The sequence below is a fragment of the Aotus nancymaae genome, unplaced genomic scaffold (assembly GCF_030222135.1).
Source record: "Aotus nancymaae isolate 86718 unplaced genomic scaffold, 86718_ANA_hifiasm-v0.15.2.pri h1tg000002l, whole genome shotgun sequence".
NCBI lineage: Eukaryota > Metazoa > Chordata > Mammalia > Primates > Aotidae > Aotus > Aotus nancymaae.
Window position 1 is genome coordinate 111,599 of NW_026988413.1, and position 12,883 is coordinate 124,481.

The 12,883-nt window shown below is 50.9% G+C and overlaps 1 protein-coding gene across 1 annotated transcript in view; it reads left to right on the plus strand.

Moving 5' to 3' along the window:
• The first annotated feature begins 6,500 nt into the window (after positions 1–6,500).
• Positions 6,501–12,883, plus strand: part of VIPR2 (vasoactive intestinal peptide receptor 2) — a 99,718-nt gene continuing 93,335 nt past the window's right edge. The window contains exons 1-2 of the mRNA XM_064366458.1: positions 6,501–6,545; positions 8,137–8,236. The gene's annotated coding sequence lies outside the window, so the exon portion shown is untranslated. The remainder of the gene's footprint in view (positions 6,546–8,136; positions 8,237–12,883) is intronic.

Below are 12,883 nucleotides of genomic sequence, written 5' to 3' on the forward strand. Positions count from 1 at the left end.
TCTCTTCGGGAGCTGGGACACTACTTCTGCCCATGGATGTCGGAGCTCCAGGCTCTCCGGCATTTGGACCCCAGAGCTTGGGGATTTGCCCTGGTAGCGCCCAGGCTCCCAGGCCCTCAGCCTGGGACTGAGAGTTACACCATGGGACCCCTGGCTCTTGGGCCTTTGGACTGAATTGCACCACCAGCCTCCCTGGCGCTCCAGCTTGCAGAGGGCACGTCGGCAGGCATGGCAGCCTCTGTAACTGTGAAAGCCTGTTTACTCCCCCGGTAAACCCCCTCTCACATACACATATCTGCACCTTGTCCTGTGGCTCTGTCTCTGGAGAACTCTAATGGTGTGATGGCTTTTCCTAAAAGGTTCTGCTGGTCCCCAAAGTGTCAGTGCCCCCAAGGCAGGAAGTTATTCAGAGTTCCTGGTAACTGGCTTGGTCCCTGGCACAGTACACATGCTCTAAAATACATCAATATTTATCACATTTAATATAAATAGAGATTACAGAAAAAGTTAAATGGAAAAATGTACTTCCACAGGTACGCATTATTCTATCAAAGACTTCAGAAGTAACAAGTAGCTTTCATGAAATTCAGCTCAGTTGAAAGTAAAGTCACAGAAAAATTCCGAGGTTGACAAATTTACCCTGAGAATCTCTATCCCTGGCCCCCCTTTTTTGTGGCTCATTCGCCCTCATTTCCCCACACCCCCGTCTTCTGCTCTCCCACAGCCCTGGGCTAGATGCTCCACATCCGTGGAGTCTGAAAGGACTGAGGAATGGGGGTGAGCAGGGCAGCCGTGTGGTCAGCGGGTCACACAGCCTTTGGAAGACACAGGGCCCCACTGCCGGAGGTGGCTGGGCTCAGGGTCTAAGCCTGACCTCAGCTCTGGGCGGTGGGGCCTTTAAGCCCTCCCTGTCAGACAGCAGACTCCTCCTGGCTTTCCTAGGACGCGGCTGCTACACATGTCCCTGGTCTTGGCAGTGTTGAGACAGCGACTTTCCTGGAAAAGTCATCTTTTCATGAGTGAGTCTTTCTCCTTCAGACGAGGAACTGATCCTCTGGGGTGAGGACGGAATCCCACAGCACAGGCAAGACACAGCCCCGACCGCAGGAGTGCTCCTGATTCCAGGTGTGCAAACATTCCAGGGCTTTTGTCTTCTAAAGACGCAAAAAAAGAAACTGTAAGGGGTTTTATTTCCGGTTTTGACAGCATAGGAGGATAGGAGATAAAACGCCTCATAACGTGGGTTTTATTAGTTTAAAGACTCCAAATCAATAAGAAAATGAAGCTAAATTTCATTTTTAAATGTCACTTAGTTTGCCGTTGAGAGTGCCAGGGGTCACTGAAATAGTCTACCAGCCTTCAATGGGTTCCTCTTACAAATGAGGAGATTTGTGTCCTGAGAGATCAGGTCACACCTCCAGGCCGAGCCGGCACACCTGAGCCTCTGGGTGCTCAGGGCTCTTTTGATTACCCGGGGGTTGAAAATAAAAGTGATGACCGCGTGCCTCACACTGGGCCTGGGAAAGGTGCAGGAGCTGATGCCAGCGAGGGAGACGGGGATTAGCCACTGCTAGTGCTGTGTCTTGGGAAAACATTGCTTAGTAATTGCGGTAAATAACACTTTGAAAACTCTTTTGTTGAGGGAATATCTCCACCATCTGCCCACCCTCATCTGCCTATCCCATCCCCTTCCCAGGGGCATTCAGAATTGGGGAAAGGACCTAGTCAAATAGGGTAGAAAATGGGAAAAAAGATTAAGAACAAGAAATCAGTATTTTAATGAAAATACTTGGACGAAAGTTGTTGATTTTTGTGTAAAAACAGTAACTGAGAACAATTAGACACAGAAAATCCCTCACTTTCATGTGATGCTTTAATTACTCCCAGGAGAACATTATTAATTATTTAAAGGGTCATGTGAGTCATTAATTATCCTTCCCTGTTCATTTCTAAGCACTTTTAAACTTAGTCTCATTTGCCAATTTACTCTTCAATTAGATTTCTATTTCTGCTTCATATGCAGCTAAAAATAGTTCCCGATTTTGTTCCTTTAATGTTTGTTTTCTTCTCCCTAAAAAGCAAGCCACTTGGAAAGGTGCCATGGCTGTCAAACCAGACTCCGCTTCTCTCTGAAGATCCAGGACCCTCTGGCCTGGAACCATGGGCCTCTGGGCCCTGCAGGGTCTCCCTGTCACTCCCGGGACCCTCCTTCCACCCTTTCTCCCCTTCCCCGTGCTCCCTGGATCCCCCACACCCTCAGAATTTTGGCCCGTGACAAATTCGTGACTGATGCTGCAGATGATGGCCAGGGAGGCTCAGCTGGCAGCTTTCTCCCTCCTCTCAGCAGGCCCCGCCCAGGCCTCACCTCTCAGAAAAGAAAGTTCTGGTTTCCCAATTTGCACACAAGTGTTAGCGATTTAACACCTTTTGCTTCTCCTTTGAAAGGGAGTCGGAGAGGAGAGCACAGCCCAGAAAACAAGGAGGCCCTGGCAGAGGGGCAGGGTCTGGAGGGCAGCCTGCTGACCTGCTCCCAGCCCGGGCCGGGCTCGAGGGCGAGTGCTCAGGGAGGGCCTGCTGTCTTGGCAGCCGCTGGCCGAAGCCTCCCAGACTGCAGTGAGTGTAACCAGGAGTCACTCCCACATCTGCCCACAAACAGGAACCACCACTGTGCAAATCCCCAATGCTGAGCAGTCGGTGGAGGGGCAGACATCAGATAATCTCCCTAAATATTGTATCATATTATGTTAATTATATTAAGCCCCGAATGGTTCTCCAAAAAATGGCAACACCTCCTTGTAAAGGGGAGTTTACAGAACTCTGAGCCTGGCTGGTCTGAGAACTGGAAGCTGGCAACAGTCAGGGCCCCAGGAGAGGAGAGAGAGACGCCTCCTGGAAGAACTGGTCACAATCGGAAGGCAGCGGCTGGCGGCCTGCCTCTGTGAGTCCCAGCATCCTGGGGTGGGAGAGGGGGCCCGGCTGGGGCTGGGCCACGTGCTGGTGTGTGGCCGGCTCTCGGACAAACCGTCCAAGCTGTTCTTCCAGCAGCTCCCGGACCCCCGAGTTTCCTCCCCAAATCCCACAGCTTGGAGTGAAAAAAGAGATGAAAGCTGATGTTTCCCAACATCCTAGGCTTTTCGTTAAGGAGGTGAAGAAAGCAATGTTTTTAAGTCTAATATTTAGGTTTTAAAAGATACAAAAACAGGGACACAGGCAAATGATGAGTTGCTTCACAGTACAAGCTAAAAACGGCCTGGCTGGGGCACACCTGAGGTCAGCATCGTCCTCTGGGGTGCCCGTCTCCTCTACCCAGGCAGATGTGGTCTCTAGAACCCGAAGCACTCATCTGGATGTGGCAGGGACACCGGAAGGATCTCAGCGAGTCGTGTTTCTGGGAAGCTTCGTTCCTCTTCTGGAAAAGCAGGCAGTACTTACTAGCGTGGCGCCTTTTTAAAGTGATTAACCGGGTGCGTCTTTCACTCTGTTCTAATCATGAAGCCCCGAGGCTTCCCCCTGATGTGTCATTGGGTTCCAGGCTTCTGCTTCATGAGGAAAACACACAAGTAGATGCTCAGTTTCTGCCAGTTTCTGCCAGGGATTTGATTCTCCCATCAGAGCTCAGCCTGGAAAAGCCAGGGCAGCTGCCAGTATGGGAGGCAGCAGGGAAGTGGGTGACCTTGGAAGGGGTGTCCAGGGGGCAGGAAGAGAAACTGAAAAGCATCTCGGGGGCCCAGCCCCTCCAGAATGCCCCAGGACAGAGGCAGGTGGAGGTGCAAGGGAAAGAAGGCCTGGTTATGGGGAGGAGAGACCTTGGTGGGGGCAGGAGGCAGAACCCAGGCTTCTGCCGGGTGCATGAGCTCAGTCAAGGGCAGACCATGCCAGAGGCCCAGACCAAAGACCACAGCGCCAGGAGTCAGGCACCAGCAGAGGCCGGGAAAGGGAGCCTTCTCTGCCCGGAGGACACAGGGACTCTGGGAGGAGGAAGTGTAAACCATCCTGAAGGAGAGGGCATTCGCCCAACAGAGTTGGAGTGATCTTTGACACACACAAGTACAAGCCACCCCCGCGCCTGCGGGAATTCTGAGCAGGTTAGGAGCAGTCGGAACAGGAGGAGCCTCTTGTGACGCATTCTGTTTTGTAGGGTGAACTTTACCCCCACTGCGTGTGCCTTCCACTGCATCAGAGCCTCCAGAATTGGCCCTGTCTCCCCCCCGCCACCCCCTAAACTCCTGGCACAATCACCGCTCTCAGCTCTTCTCCCCAGATGTCCCATCTGCGGGAAAGGCTCTGCACCCCACACTCGGCCACCCGCTCACACTCCCCTCACCCACTCACACTTTTCCTCCACCTACTCACTCGCCCTCCGGCCACTCACACTCTCCCCTCCAATGCACAAGTAGCTCCAAGTTTATGGCTTTCCCAGGGTGGAACCGGGAGGAGAAGATGCGTTCATCGAAGGAACCCAGCGGCACAAGCTTTCTTCATAAGCCAAGCAGTCAGCTAGGGCCCAGGTCTCCCTCTCCGTCAGTTTCCCACTAGATACACATGGACGAAGCCGGAGAGATGACAGGTAGAGGACAGATGACAGGCAGATGGCAGATGATTGACGACAGGCAGGTAGAGCCCAGATAAATGACAGACGGATGATAGATGACAGATAATAGAGAGATGATAGATCACAGACCATAGATAGGAAGATGACCGATGACGTAAAGGTACCTGATACATGGATAGGTCATAGGTAGATGACCGATGATAGACGAGAAGTCGGTAGATGGAAGGTCACAGCTAGATGACAGGTACATCATAGATGAATAGATGGCAGGTAGGTGGTAGGTGGTAGGTGCATGATAGATTTTAAATAGGTACCTGATAGGTGCATGAGGGACAGATGACAGGTGGATGACAGAGGATGTGGATGATAAACATCAGATGACAGAAAAATCGGTATCTGTGAATACGGGGGATCAGAGAGAAGCAAACAAGCCCAGCGAGGTCAATGTCAATGACCGAACCCAGATAAAGGGTAAAAGGAGTTCTCTGTACTATTCTTATTCTTCTAATCTTTGTGTACGTTTGAAATTATTTCCAAATAAAAAAAAAAACACAAAATTAGCTTTCGCCTCTCATTTCCGGTGCCTTCCCCTTGCTGGGGACGCCTGCTCGCCCGGGCTGGCCCCAGGGGCCCCGCGTGAGCCCCGCCGCTGCGTGTGCGGGGAGAGGACGACTCCCCGCGCCGCAAACGCGGGACACGAAACCAGCAGCCGAGCTGAGGCCGGGCCCCCCGCCCCTCCGTCCGCGTTCTTCTGCAGCTTTCTGTCCGGCCTGACTTCCTCTGGCGAGGCTGTTCCCGGGTCTCCACCGAAACGCTCTAATTTTCTCGATTTTCAGACGTCTCCACCCGGCGCCAGTGGCTACAAAGACAGCGCGCCCACCCCGGGCGCGTTTCCGGGCGCTTTCTTGGGCTTCTGCAGTTACTCAGCGAGGCAGGTGCAGGTAACGAGCGGAAAGGCCTCGCTCCGTCCGAGCGCGCACACCTGGCCGGCTCCTCCCCCCCCGCCCCGCGCCGGGCGCGCCCCGAGCATCCCCTTCCCCGCCCCTCCGCCCGCAGAACCGGGAGGCGCGGCCAGGAGGGGAGCGCGCGGCGGGGGTCTCGGGGGAGGAGGGAGACGGGGGCGCGAGGAGGGGCGGGGACGGGGCGGGGACGGGGCGTGGCCGAGAGAGGAGCGCGGGGCGGGTACGGGGCGGGGACGGGGCGTGGCCAAGAGAGGAGCGCGGGGAGGGGGCGTGGCGGGGGCGTGGCGGGGGCGGGGACGGGCGGGCGTGGCGCGCGCTCCAGCACCGGGTGAGGGGCGGCCCACGCGCTCGGGACTCCCGGCTACAGCTGCGGGGCGCGCGCGGGCTTCAGCGGCTGGAGCCTGGGCTGTGGGGGCCGCGGTCTCCGCGGACTCGGGGCCGGCCCGTCCTGGAGGCGGCGGAGCCGCGGGGACTCGGGACGGAGGCGTCCGGCGCCGGGCGGCCCCCGGCGAGCCGAGCTCGGGATGCGGGCGCTGCTGCCGCCCGCGCTGCTGACCTGCTGGCTGCTCGCCCCCGTGAGTGCGCCTGCGACCCCCGCGCGCTGCACCCCAGCCGGGGCTCCCGTTCTGACATGGGCGCTCCTCCCCCGGGCTTCGCGCTCCTCCCGGGTCCTGGCGCGGGGACGCTCCCTGCCTGCCCGGGTGCGGGGTGCGGGGTCCGCGGAGCTCCGGCCCTGCCGGGTTGTGGGACCCGGCCTGGGACGCTGCCTGCGCCCCTCCCTGCGCCCTGCATTTCGGGGTCTGCTGGAAGCGGGATCGTTTCTTCCTGGACGCGTCCACGATGAGCTGAGCGCTCCGGGCACCTGCGCGTTTCGCGGGGACGGGGTTGGCGTTGGCCGCAGAGCCTCGGCCACCTCCCTGGACTTAGCGGGCTGTGTTTCAGTGTCGGGGGGACGCGGCGCCGGCTAGGGGGAGTTTCCTGTTGGAAATAGTTGCTGTTTTTCCCAAGAGCGCGGGAGGAAATAACTGCGCGTAAGTTTGTTGAATGAATCACTCACTCTGTGAACCTTTACGAAAAGAAAGAAAGTCCGAGGCTCGTTTCTCGCTTTCCTCTCGGAGGCCGAAGCGCGTTCGCAGTGCGCGCGGCTTTCCTGGCGTCGCGGCCCAGGCGGGTCTGGATGGATACGCGGCCCCTCCGCGGCCGGGGGTCCCTGCCGCCGCCAGCGGGACGCGGTTGTTTCCGGGGCGCCCGGTGCTCGGCGGGGCGCGGGCTGCACTCCGTGGCCTCGTGCAGAGGCGCAGCCAGGCTTTCCCACTCCAGGGTGGGCGCTTTACGGAGCGAGTCCTTACCGTGGCGAGTGCCGCTTTCGTTGCTAAAATGTCCCAAGAGGAGTGATTGCATTTTCCAGGAACGTCAGGTATTGTAATGTCATTTATGCCTTTACAGAGTTTTTTCTTTTTACATCAATATAATTTCCTTAATTCTGAAATTTAAGCCACTGACTTTCCCTGCATGAAAGCAGGACCTGGAGCCCCGAGTCGGGCCTGTGCTGCTTCCGTCATGAGCTAGAAGCAAGCTAGGCTTGCCCTTTTAAATGGGGCCAAAGGCGGCCAGAGGTCCAGCGTTTCTTCCCCTTAATTCTTTAGGAAATTGTGTTTGTGGCTGGAACTCTTGCTGACCATTTCAGTAGTAAGGTAACTGGACGTCCATGGCCGTAATACACCCAAGAGTACGACTCTCTTTAGTTGTTACTTTAGTACGGGTAGAATTTTGGTCGGTGCGGGTGAGGGGAAGATCAAGACCCGAAGGATGGGTGGGTAGAGCCCTCCTTAAGGCCCCAAGGCTGTTGGCAGGCCCGGTGCTGACTCGGGGTGGGCGTGAAATGCGAGCGTGTTGATCTTGGTAGAAACCGTGCCTTCTGAGAGGAACCGTTGTGTAGTTCTGTCTTCTGGCACTCAGAGACAAGGTTAATTACCATCTTTGTAGCATCGTTCCTCCCCTGATGGAGCCTGCCTGGAAATCGCCCCTCTTCTTCGTGAGGCCACAATGGTGTGACTCCCCCACCTCTGCCTCCCTCCTCATCTTCTTGAGTATCTCTTCCACTGCAAATTCTAGTCAAAAGGACTGCAGTTTTACCTGTAGTTATAGGGTTAAGCTTTGAAAGTGTACCAAAGCCTTTAAAAATAAAGCCCTTCTATCCAGCCCTTTCCCTGGTGGAGGCTGTCTGGGGAAAGCCGCATCGTCCACAGGCATCCATCCACTCAAACCACAGCAAAGGCTGTGAAATGGAGGACCCGGGTGTCCAGGGATTAGTGCAGTAACGGGCTCTATTGCCTCCAAATTAGGACTGAACAGCATGCGATGTATTATGTTAGCAAGTTTATTTTCCTGCTCAGAAAGAAAAAAAATCCCATTAGATTTTGTACTTGTAAAATACCTTTACAAAGTAAATACTGAAGTTTAAGAAAAGCCAGAAAAATGAAGGTGACTGGTTTTAAATGAATTTTAGTTTGGAAGTGGTTTAAAACTGTGAGGTTTTTGGGTGTTTTTGCAGAAGTTTTGCTTGCTTTTCCTCTTATTGTGGAATTTTTAGTTACTAATATTTCTTTTAACCTTGAACAGGTGAACAGCATTCACCCAGAATGCCGATTTCATCTGGAAATACAGGAGGAAGAAACAAAATGTGCAGAGCTTCTGAGGTCTCAAACAGACAAATCCAAAGGTAAGGCAGCGAGCTTGTGGGAAAGGGCCCCAGTGACGTTCTGACCCAGGAACATGCACACTCGGCCGTGGTTCGGGGTCACCACCGGCATCTTAAAAAAAAAAGAAAGAAAGAAAGGTCACTTCCCATTGCTTGTTACTGAACTACTGGAGCTAACACTCATGGAGTGTTGGATAGGTGGGGTCTTCCCCACACCTTAGAAAACCCGAATCCTTCACAGTAACGGTTTCTACGGTCTGAGATGATAGCAACAGTTACTTAAACAGTTTCTTCATGGGCTTTGTTATGCTTTACAAAAGCAGCTCTAGTTTTCCAGGGGATAAGCATGTATCTGAATTCCTGCCTTTAAATTCTTAGTTATAGCACAGATGATTTTGAGCTGGTCAAGGATGGTGGATACTTGGCAGAAAGCAAACAGAAAAATGAGTCTTTTGTTGTGCTGAAGACGGGCCTGCGGTGAACACTGTCTTCTCGGGTTTGACAGAGGCATGCTGCGCCGTCGTGCCCCAGACCCGGCCTGCTAACAACCTGTTTATACACTCTGTGCCCTGGGATAGCACCCGGCCTATAAATAGTAGCAAGGCCTTTGTCCGTCAGCTTTCTCTGCTCTTTGTCATGATTTTCTCCTCTTCAAGAAAGAAATTAAATCTGTTGAAACAGTCTGGTGTCCTGTAGAGGGCCTCAGATGGTGGGCTTTATTCAAGAATAGCCGTGCCCAGCAGAAATAGAATGCAAGCCACATTACAATCAGTAAAGGAAGCATGAGAGATTAATTTTAATAGTGTCCTTTGTCTACCTGAATAAATCTGAATCTTTAACATTTCCATGTGTAGTCAACCTAAAATGATCAGTTTTACATTCTTACTTTATGCTAAGTCTTAGAAGTCCAGTGTGCTTTCTTACAGCACAGCACAACGTGGACCCCATTTCAAGGTTGTCACTAAACAGGTGTCCCCGCTTCCCATTCCCCTCTGAGCCACCATTTCCCACTCTGAGATACGCGGCTCTGCCTCTAGGGCTGCTTCTGGCTTTGAAGATCTGTGATTCTGTGGTGCATGCATAGTTCTGTTCACATCTTCCACATCGTCTGGTTGAACTCTGTCCAGAGAAAGGCAGATAAATTAACTTGGCTGAAACCGCGTGGAGAGTCTCTCCGGTGAAACGTTTACGCGGCCGAGATGTGGATGGATGAGGCGGCCAGGGCGCCACAGCACAAGCAGCTGCGTGGCCACGGAGGGTCGTGCTTCCCAGTGAAAAATCTGAGTTAGGAAAAGGAGTCCTAAGGAGAGATGGGCTTTTAGGGTTCCCTGGTTCCCTGGGGGCCTGGACAGCCCTCCTCACCTTCAGGTCCCAAATTGCCCAGCTTCATGTTTTCATAAATGCAGATTTATATAAAACATTCTACTTTCTTAAAAGCTTGTAAACAATACATGTAAAAAATATATTTTGAGGGAGCCCAGAGCCGTCTGATGGCTCTCTGCCCAGCAGCTGGACCTTAGCTTATCCCCAGGTTGGAGGCGCCTCCTGGAGCACCGTCACCCAAAGCCAGGTCAGCACATTTAAACTGTTCACAGGGGCTCCTCCTCAGTGGGTGATCTGTGTGTGAGCCACGTCGGACGCCAGGGGCCAGAGGTCCCAGGGAGTCACTCAGCCCCACACCAGCTTGAGCGAGTTCAGATGCAGGCCCAAGAGTCGGGCCTTGAAGATTCGATTGGGACGTGAAGGCTCCACCTCGTAAGGGTTAATCCATTAATAGATTCGTGGGTTAATACATTTTCATGGAAGAGCTGGTGGCTTTAGAAAAAAAGGTAGAGAGACCTGGGTCAGCACGCTCGGCCCCCTCACTACCTGATGCTCTGCACCACGTGGGGCCCCTGAAGAGCCCCCACCAGCAAGAAAGCCCTCACCATTGTGGCCACTCAACCCTGGACTTCTCCAGCCTCATAACTGGAAGAAATAAATGCCTTTTCTTTGTAACTTACCCAGTTCCAGGTATGTTCTATAAGCAACAGAGGCAAACTTGAGCAGACTGCAGCTCTTCCTGAAGGGGCCTTGGACGTGAGCCTTTTTGATGAAGGATTTGTAGCGTTTTCTGGGTCAATACCCAGTTCCGGTGATGCTCCAAAGGCTTCACGGCCAGGGCCCGTATGTTCGAGGGTAGCCTCATGTCGTGGGATGAATGGAAATGAAACCATCCTGCTGACATTTGCTGATGCATTGCTTGATCTTTTCATTTATTTATCTATTTTTTCTGAGATGGAGTTTCACTTGTTACCCAGACTGGAGTGCAGTGGTGTTATTTTGGCTCACTGCAACCTCCGCCTCCCAGGTTCAAGCAATTCTCCTGCCTCAGCCTCACGAGTAGCTGGGATTACAGGCGCCTGCCACCACGCCTGGCTATTTTTTTTTATTTTTAGTAGACACAGAGTTTTACCATGTTGGCCAGGCTGGTTTCGAACTCCTGACCTCAGGTGATCCACCACCCTGACCTCCCAAAGTGCTGGAATTACAGGCCTGAGCCACTGTGCCCAGCCTTCTCTCACTTACTAACATTTTTTCAGCAGGTTTTTACGGAACAGATACCAGATTGTAAAAAAGAACTTTCTTTTTCATATATTATTTTTTTTTATTATTTTATTTTATTTATTTCTTAAGATGGAGTCTCACTCTGTTGCCCAGACTGGAGTACAGGGCTGCAATCTCACCTCACTGCAACCTTCGCCTCCTGAGTTCAAGCGATTCTCCTACCTCAGCCTCCCAAGTAGCTGGGATTACTGGCGTGTGCTGCCACGCCCAACTTATTTTTTGTATTTTTGGTAGAGATGGGGTTTCACCATGTTGGCCAGGCTGGTCTCGAACTTCTCAAGTGATCTGCCTGCCTCAGCCTCCCAAAGTGCCGAGATTACAGGCACAAGTCACTGTGGTCGGCCCTTTTTTAATATTAAAGACTCACTTTTCTTAACGAATCAAAGACTCACGTAATCCTGACAAAACACAAAATCATTGTTTTCTAGGCCAGTTTCTTAAAATGAAAAAAAAAAATTTTTTTAATTGAGAGAAGACCAATATTTAAGAAAATATTGTCCTATTAACAGAGACAAAACAAACTTTGTGTCAGTACTTTACTAAGCTTTAAAAAAAACTTGTAAACAAAATTCTAACCTTAGTAGTTTGGCCACACGTAAAATTTCTTTTGTCAGACCTCCTACAGCTGTGTGTACCCACTCAGCGCTGGCCGTACTCATTTTCCTCATTTTTACGCTGGGACAATCAGTCGTCTGGCTTTAAGATAACATTCCTCTCTTTTTTCTTAAAACACAGACCTCGTATAGTTTCCCTCATTAAAAGCACATCCTGCTTTCTCTGTACATTTTTCATATACAGTTGTTTGCTTTCATCTTTATTTCTGGTAGTTTTAATTGCACATGTTAATTCAAATTCTTAATCCTTAGTGACGTTAATATCCACTGTAAATTAGGAAGTACATGATGTCATAGTTATTAAATGGCATGTGCCTCCGCAGCCCAGGACACGCTTACGGGCAGACCCAGGTAGCTCCAGTTACACCAAAAATAATTAAGCTGAAACTTCTTTTTAGGAATTAGTATTTTAGGAGTTTATTTTATTTGGGCATGATCTAGATATGTAGTAAATATCATTTAATTTAGCTTAGTATCATTCAGAGTTTCAAGTTTTCAAAAATCTTTTGGAAACTGTTTTTAAACAGACACATAATATCAAACTACCTGTCATCTCAGGTTATTTTTCTTGTTGACAAATTTTTTAACAGGAATAATGAGCTTATTTGACTAGCTCAGCTAAGTAGAATATTCATTTCTACTAAATCATCAATATTCTTATTTATTAAAGATTACTCAAGTCATATGAACTTAAAACCATTGGGTTCCTTTTTTTCTGACAAAATATTGAATTTATACAAGCAACTAATTTTCTCTAGGCCAGTAAAACAGAGCTCTTTTAACATTATTGCTAATAATAGCATCCAGAGGTGGAATGCTAGAACATGTAAATAACATACCTATATATAGATGCAATAACCAAACAGACAGATGCAGAGATCGCTGACTTCTGTTCTCTAACTGTAGCCCTGTGCCAGGTACAATAATATCAAACTCACTGGTCGGTCCAAATTGTATTCTTGGCAGACAAAGTTACCTGTTCGGATGGCCAAAGCCTTTTGTTAATACATATGAAAAGGACTTTTAAGATTTTCCATTTGCCAGTTTTTTTTCACAATGTTCCCATTTCTTCTCCCTTCTGATGAGTCATTTCCCTGATGCTGCATTTTAAAGCTTTAAAAACTCTAAGGCAGGGAGAAAGGACAGTGAGTTTTCTCCAGAGAGGAGCTGTGCACAGAGCTGCCTGTTGTCGGGGTCAGTCTTGTGGGTACCGCAGGCCGTGTTTATGGAGTGGCCGGGAGACACCTGTCTGTTGAGGAGTCCTTCTCCCCTTCAGCCTCAGGTGGCTGCGTTTGTAACAGCTCAGGGTTGTGAGCAAGGTCAAAGTCTGAGTTAGTTGTTGCAGAGGCCCCAGGCTCAGTTGAGGATTTAATTTGTAAGGAAGTTGTTTTTCAGAATCTTCATATGAAAAAGGTTGGAAATCAAATATTAGACTCAAAATAATATT